Source organism: Schistocerca nitens, chromosome 3 (genome assembly GCF_023898315.1).
Source record: "Schistocerca nitens isolate TAMUIC-IGC-003100 chromosome 3, iqSchNite1.1, whole genome shotgun sequence".
NCBI lineage: Eukaryota > Metazoa > Arthropoda > Insecta > Orthoptera > Acrididae > Schistocerca > Schistocerca nitens.
The window spans coordinates 150368975-150375955 of record NC_064616.1 but is presented as its reverse complement, the minus strand read 5'-3'; the positions used below and the strand labels follow the sequence as shown (position 1 = coordinate 150375955).

The 6981-nt window shown below is 43.7% G+C and overlaps 1 non-coding gene across 1 annotated transcript; it reads left to right on the top strand.

Moving 5' to 3' along the window:
- The first annotated feature begins 1848 nt into the window (after positions 1-1848).
- On the top strand, positions 1849-1923 carry Trnai-uau (transfer RNA isoleucine (anticodon UAU)). Its single transcript has one exon. It is a non-coding gene; the product is annotated as a tRNA-Ile (tRNA).
- The last annotated feature ends 5058 nt before the right edge of the window (positions 1924-6981 follow it).

Genomic DNA, 6981 nt, shown 5'->3' with positions numbered 1-6981 from the left:
TTGTTTACTTCTTTTGGCGGGTTTAGTGACATCTCTGAACAGTCAAACGGACTGCCTGCGATACAGTATCGATAGTCAACGTCTATTTTCAGGCGTTTTGGGAACCGGGGTGATGCAAAACCTTTTTTTATGTGTTTATAATATACTGACAATTTTTACAATATCTTTTGTACTAGTCCTTTCTACCAGTAATTGTGTTTTCGTACAGGATTTACATTTGACTACAATCAGACACAACCACATACACGCCGCCTACTCGTTTTTAAAAAGCTATGTGGCGTCGACACAGTTGTCAAGCATATATAATGATTTCGATTTGAGTTTTAAGTCAGTTTTCTTGTGTATTACATTTTTAGTTATAATACAGTCCAAATCGCAATATACAGGGTGCTCAAAATGAATATACGAGATTTAAGGCTTTGTAGCATTCATTAGATTAAACTTACAATAGTAAATAATGCATCAAAAGGAAGAGCAACTGAAACAGTTTTGTCTGTATACCTGTACGCAAAGGGAAGAGTAGGGAATTAGTGAGAGTGACTGAAGAACGTGTTCGGCGAGTGAGAGTCTTTCGTGCGTAGCACCAACAAATCAGTTCGGAAGACTAGTCCAGAATTAGCACTTCCTGGGTGTAGATTTTTAAGGAGACGATAACAACCACATCCTTGTCGTTAGCGGCTGATGCAAGTTCTACGGTTTACGTGCCAACTTTGCAAACGAAATGTTGGTGGATGATGATCGTGTCGCACGCAGTGACGAATCGTTATTTCACCTAAGTGAAAATATGAACGCACAACGCGCGTATCTGGGGGTCAGCACACCCCCACGAGATGGTACAGCTGCAACGAGACCCCACTAAATTTAACGTTTTTTTGTGCCGTATCCCAGCACAACGTTCATGGGCCTTTCTGTTTCAGTGAAGCAATTGTTAACTGTTGCTTCTTATACTGACGCGCTAGAACTATGGCCCTTTCCTCGACTGGGAGAAGCCGGACCACAGATCTCGAGTTGGCAGCAAGACGTGGCGCCGCCTCTCTGGCATAACTCAGTACGCCACTGGTTAAACGACATCGTAATCGACTGCTGGATTGGCCGCGAGGGAACGGATAACAAAGCTTGTTTGTCATGGCGCCCTCGTTCACACACGATCTGACGCCATGCGATTTCTCCCTTTGAGGGGTTCATAACGGATCATGTCTGTGTGTCTCCGCTACCAACTGATCAACCCGACTTAGGAAACCAGGGCTGAAGCAGCTGTTTCAACAGTTACTCCAAACACACTGATCAAGTTTGGGAAGAACTCGCCTCTCGATTCCCTGGGCGACGAATGGTCCTCACTTGAACACTTCTAGGAAAAACTGATTGAGTTGCTCTTTCATTTGATGCACCGTTTATTGCTGTGCGTTGAGTGTAATAAAAGCTACAAACACTTACATCCCGTCTACTCATTTTGAAACACCCTGTATGACAATTATTGCTACAATTTCGATATCTTGTCGTCAGAGTATTGTCATTTTTAGAGAAATTGTACTTAACGTCTTCACAAAGCTGCGTCAGCTGTTCTTGCCTTGTACGTCACACTGACTAATGATGTGTAGCAATGGACGCAAAGTCAAGACGTGAAGAAAGAACAGACACCATATCCATATAAGTATATAGTTCTGGCAATGACCTTCTTCTGTGTAGGTGCACACATATTCCCCGAACTCTTACGGGACTTGGTAAGAATGTTTTCCACGAGTAATGAGTGTGTTGGGTAGGGACACTACGTATGTGGACATTTAAGGTGAGAATGTGGATCTCGCGGGAGGCGTGCGCTAGATACTCCCTGCAGTCGCACTATCATCTGCCCTCGGTGGCTCAGATGGATAGAGCGTCTGCCATATAAGCAGGAGATCCCGGGTTCGAGTCCCTGTCGGGGCACACATTTTCACTTGTCCCTGTTGATATATATCAACGCCCGTCAGCAGCTGAAGGTATTGATATAATTCTAATTTCGTCTAAACGCAGACTACTGTTGCCCGCTCTCTGCCGCCATGCATGCGCAGGTATCATCCCCTCCACGATTCCAAATCATTCCGCTTCTATGCGCGGAAGCGTCTTCCTAAGTGATGTGCGCTATATAGCGACTTGAAACAGGTGTACGGCTCAGTCTACACATACTGAGTAGGCTACGCAGGTCACAGGGGGATGGCTGCGATAGCAGCTGCATGGTGCTGGACACTTAGCAACACTCACGTGTTGTCTTCCTGGCAGAGTACGCTACTCTCACTGTCTGCCTGCTGTTATTATGTTTATGGAAGCAGTGCATGCCATGGTAGCTAGTTAACATGCCCTGAATGGTGTTCGAAGCCTATGTATGACCTCGATAGCATCCACACTACTGACCACCTGTGACGAAGCATTACTATTCAAAAAGAAGAAACAGATTTCAAATATTTATTGCTTCAAAACTACAAAGATAGAAACACAATTAGAACATTCCCCTAAAAGAGAAGAGTTCAAATTTTTATGCATTTAGTGTGAGCATCACGTGTTACACGACAAATATTAAAATGGTGGCTCTTTTTTTACCATGTGCGGAGCAGCTGGTCTCTCGTTATCCTGTGGCACGTTGTGAAGGCGACACCACTGCCTCTCATAGAAGCCGGCCGAAGTGGCCGTGCGGTTAAAGGCGCTGCAGTCTGGAACCGCAAGACCGCTACGGTCGCAGGTTCGAATCCTGCCTCGGGCATGGATGTTTGTGATGTCCTTAGGTTGGTTAGGTTTAACTAGTTCTAAGTTCTAGGGGACTAATGACCTCAGCAGTTGAGTCCCATAGTGCTCAGAGCCATTTTGAACCTCTCTTAGAACGATCACAGAATGGCATCTACCATATGCAGTGGCTTATCAGGTTGTATGCACATTCACTCTGACCTCAGTCGTTTCCGTCAGGGTAATCCTGCGAGATGGTTTTCAGCAAGCTGGAAAAAGTTCCATCAGATGGTCACATGATTTATACACCGCCAGGAAAAAAAATATCCTTTAGAGATTTGTAGTTCACTCAAGATCTATTTTGCAACAGTGGGTTCGGAGTACATGACAAAATCAAATGGTTCAAATCGCTCTGAGCACTATGCGACTTAACTTCTGAGGTCATCAGTCGCCTAGAACTTAGAACTAATTAAACCTAACTAACCTAAGGACATCACACACATCCATGTCCGAGGCAGGATTCGAACCTGCGACCGTAGCGGTCGCTCGGCTCCAGACTGTAGTGCCTAGAACCGCACGGCCACTCCGGCAGGCAATGATTACATTTACAGATCAAGAACAGAAGCGTTTCTGAGGTACCAGATATCGACCCAAACTAAAACATCTATATTAGTACGTTGTGTAGCCTCCAAAGGTGGTAATGCAGGCGCTGACTCTGGCATCGAGCCGCGCGGGATTAGCCGAGCGGTCAGGGGCGCTGCAGTCATAGACTGTGCGGCTGGTCCCGGCGGAGGTTCGAGTCCTCCCTCGGGCATGGGTGTGTGTGTGTTTGTCCTTAGGATAATTTAGGTTACGTAGTGTGTAAGCTTGGGGACTGATGACCTTAGCAGTTAAGTCCCATAAGTTTTCACACACATTTGAACATCTGGCATCGAGTCGATCGCCAGATTGCAAATACTGTCCTGGGATACGTTATGTCACACATGCTCGATTTTTTCACATCGTTCGGTAAGAGTTGTTAGTTGACGGGCTTCACGAGTGACTTCTCGTCCCATCAAATCCCACACATGCTCGATTGGAGACTAGTCCAGAGGTCGTGCTGGCCAGGAAAGCTGCTGAACGAGTTGCAAAGTACATTGAATTTCACGGGCACTGTGTGGACAAGCATTATAATGTTGAAGCAACACATCACCTTCCGGTTTCAAGAACGGCAAAAGAACGGGTCTAACAACATTGTGCAGGTTCTGAGCGCCGGTTAGCGTCCCCTCCAGATACACCAAAGGTGAACCAAAGTTACAGCTCATCGCATCATATATCGTAAGACCTGTGGCTGAGACAGTGTGTCTTGGAAGAAGGTACTCTACGAGACAGCGCCCACCACGCCTACGTCGTACATCTTGAATGCAGGCAGAATCTGCTTTCATGGCTGAAGACCATGGCGCACCGGAAATTTTCCAAGTGGTTAACAGTTTCTGATTGTAGGTCTGCCTTGATGCAAAACAGTTTTGTTATTTATTCCCAAAGTTGTTTCAGTGACAACATCGCCATCACCAGTGGTTTCTGTAAATTCTAAAACATGCTAAAATAGCATACCTATAAACATTGTAAAACATTATTACACGTGTACATTTTGGTTCCAGATATTGTCTTGCATAAATAGTTTCATAATACCTTATTTAATTTGTGTCACTGCATGGCTTTAACGATTGTTGTAGCTGTTCCTGTCATATTTCCTGTGTTTTTTGTTGCATACACCATGTCATCTGCAACTATATGAATGGTTGTTAGTAAGCAAATAGAAAACGCGAACTTATGTATGTCAGTGCTACACAATTGGAATTGCGGTAGTTTTGTCGATACAGTTTTAGTGTTTACTAGGTTGGTACATATTTGTCATGTACTCACGTCCGTTGGATGCCTTGCAGCTGCTTTTAGACACAGAAAACGTAACTTTCGCAACTTGTTCTTAATCCAAAACATTACGCCCTCTTCTTGTTCGCGAGTGACGCGAGAAAGGTTATGAAAATCCCAGTAACATTCACAACAAAAACACAGTTCTACAAAGGATAAGACCAGACAAAAGAACCTCAAACAAATTCAGCAATGCTGGAATATACTAACTCACATGTCACTCCTGTCAGGCGCAGTACATAGGACAAACAAGCATAAATTTCCGAGCAAGGTACGCAGAGCACATGAGAGTGATAGCACACGTACCACTTTGGCAGAACATCTAATGAATGAAAATCACCACCCTCACCAATATTCAAACTATTTTACACATCCTGAAACACAGCTACAATTATTACATTCAAAAGGCTATAGTGGAAGGGGAAAACGTAATAAACGCAAACACAGCACTTTGAAACAACACACTCTTTACCGCTCTAAGAGGACCGACACCTGACAGAAGAGGAAAACACACAAACACAGACAAGACCTCCATCACAGACAGAGAGATATAGAAGTAACAGAAGTCGTCAGAGTTCAAATGGCTCTGAGCACTATGGGACTCAACTGCTGTGGTCATAAGTCCCCTAGAACTTAGAACTACTTAAACCTAACTAACCTAAAGACATCACACACATCCATGCCCGAGGCAGGATTCGAACCTGCGACCGTAGCGGTCGTGCGGTTCCAGACTGTAGCGCCTTTAACCGCTCGGCCACTCGGCCGGCTAGTCGTCAGAGCTCCGGCTATAGTTTTCATAATCTCCTCGCAATATGCGATCTATTTCTTGCGACACACGCGAACAGCAAACTAGCGTAATATTTTGGATCACGAACGAGGTGCGGAAACTATGTTTTCCTTTGTCTAAAAGTAGCTGCAACTCATACAACGAACGTGAGTACATGGTAAACTACGTAACAGTCCAGTACACACCTGGGTGTGTGTGTCATCCTTAGCGTAAATTAGTTTAAGTTGGATTAACTACCGTGTAAGCTTAGGGACCGATGACTTCAGCTGTTTGGTCCCATAAGACCTTACCATAAATTGCCAGTACACACCAAAACTGAGCTACAACATTTTGTTTAGTAACAGCCATTCATACAATTGCAGATGGCATGATGTATGACAAAAAAACGGCAAAAAACACACACACACGTGAAATACGTCGGTAACAGCGGCAAAAATCGTAAAATCCATGCTGTGACGTAAATTAAATAAGTTATTGGGAAACTATCCACAGAAAACAATATTGAGAACCACATGTAATAATGTTTTACAATGTTCATAAGTATGCTATTTTTCATGTTTTAGAATTAAAGAACCCATTGGTGATGGCGATATTGTCCCTGAAACTAGTCTGGGAATATGTAAGTAACAAAAGTGTTTTGCATCAAGGCGGGCCCACGATGCCAAATAATACGTTTTCGGTCAGATATTGAGAAGAGGAAGTAGACTACGGAATAAATAATATAGAATATTGTTTTAAAAAGACGTACTGCTGTTCATAACTTCGTAACGCTCAATGATACAAGAAATGCGGGGCTAGTTAATGTCCCACTGGTAGTAAATAACTTTTGCATGATACATTTTTAATTTTGCTTCTGGACAAGAGTCAAGTCAAGATAAATGGGCACACTGTTTAGCTGCAGAATTGTATTGTAAGAAGAAAGAGGTTGCCTCTTACGCACAAAAATACCAGTATGTGCAGTATTTCCCGAACAGAATCTGTTTTATCAACTGAAATGCTCCGCTCTGCAGATAAGACATTAACTACTTTAAAATCTAAGCCGGCCGGTGTGGCCGTGCGGTTCTAGGCGCTTCAGTCTGGAACCGCGTGGCCGCTACGGTCGCAGGTTCGAATCCTGCCTCGGGCATGGATGTGTGTGAAGTCCTTAGGTTAGTTAGGTTTAAGTAGTTCTAAGTTCTAGGGGACTGATGACGTAAGAAGTTAAGTCCCATAGTGCTCAGAGCCATTTTTTTAACCAAAATCTAAATTATTGTTAGTAAAATTGTGTGCTGCGTGATACGCTCGGATAAACACATCCACATCATAATGACATACTATGGACGTGAAAAAGTTGAGCGCCGTTCCTTACTCATTACGTCTGTAATTACTTCAAAGCAATTACGTACTTAACTTCAGAAGTGCTGTCCTTTTCCCTTGCGGAAGACCAACCTCACCCCTCAATCAACACGTCGAAAATGTCGCACGTTAGTGTATTGTTTTTCTAATTGTCAAAGAACATTCATTATTATATGTCGCTTTGATCTAGTCGAGTTTCCAGAAATTGGTAGACAAAATGTACTAAAAGCAGCAGACCGATTCCAACCAAAACA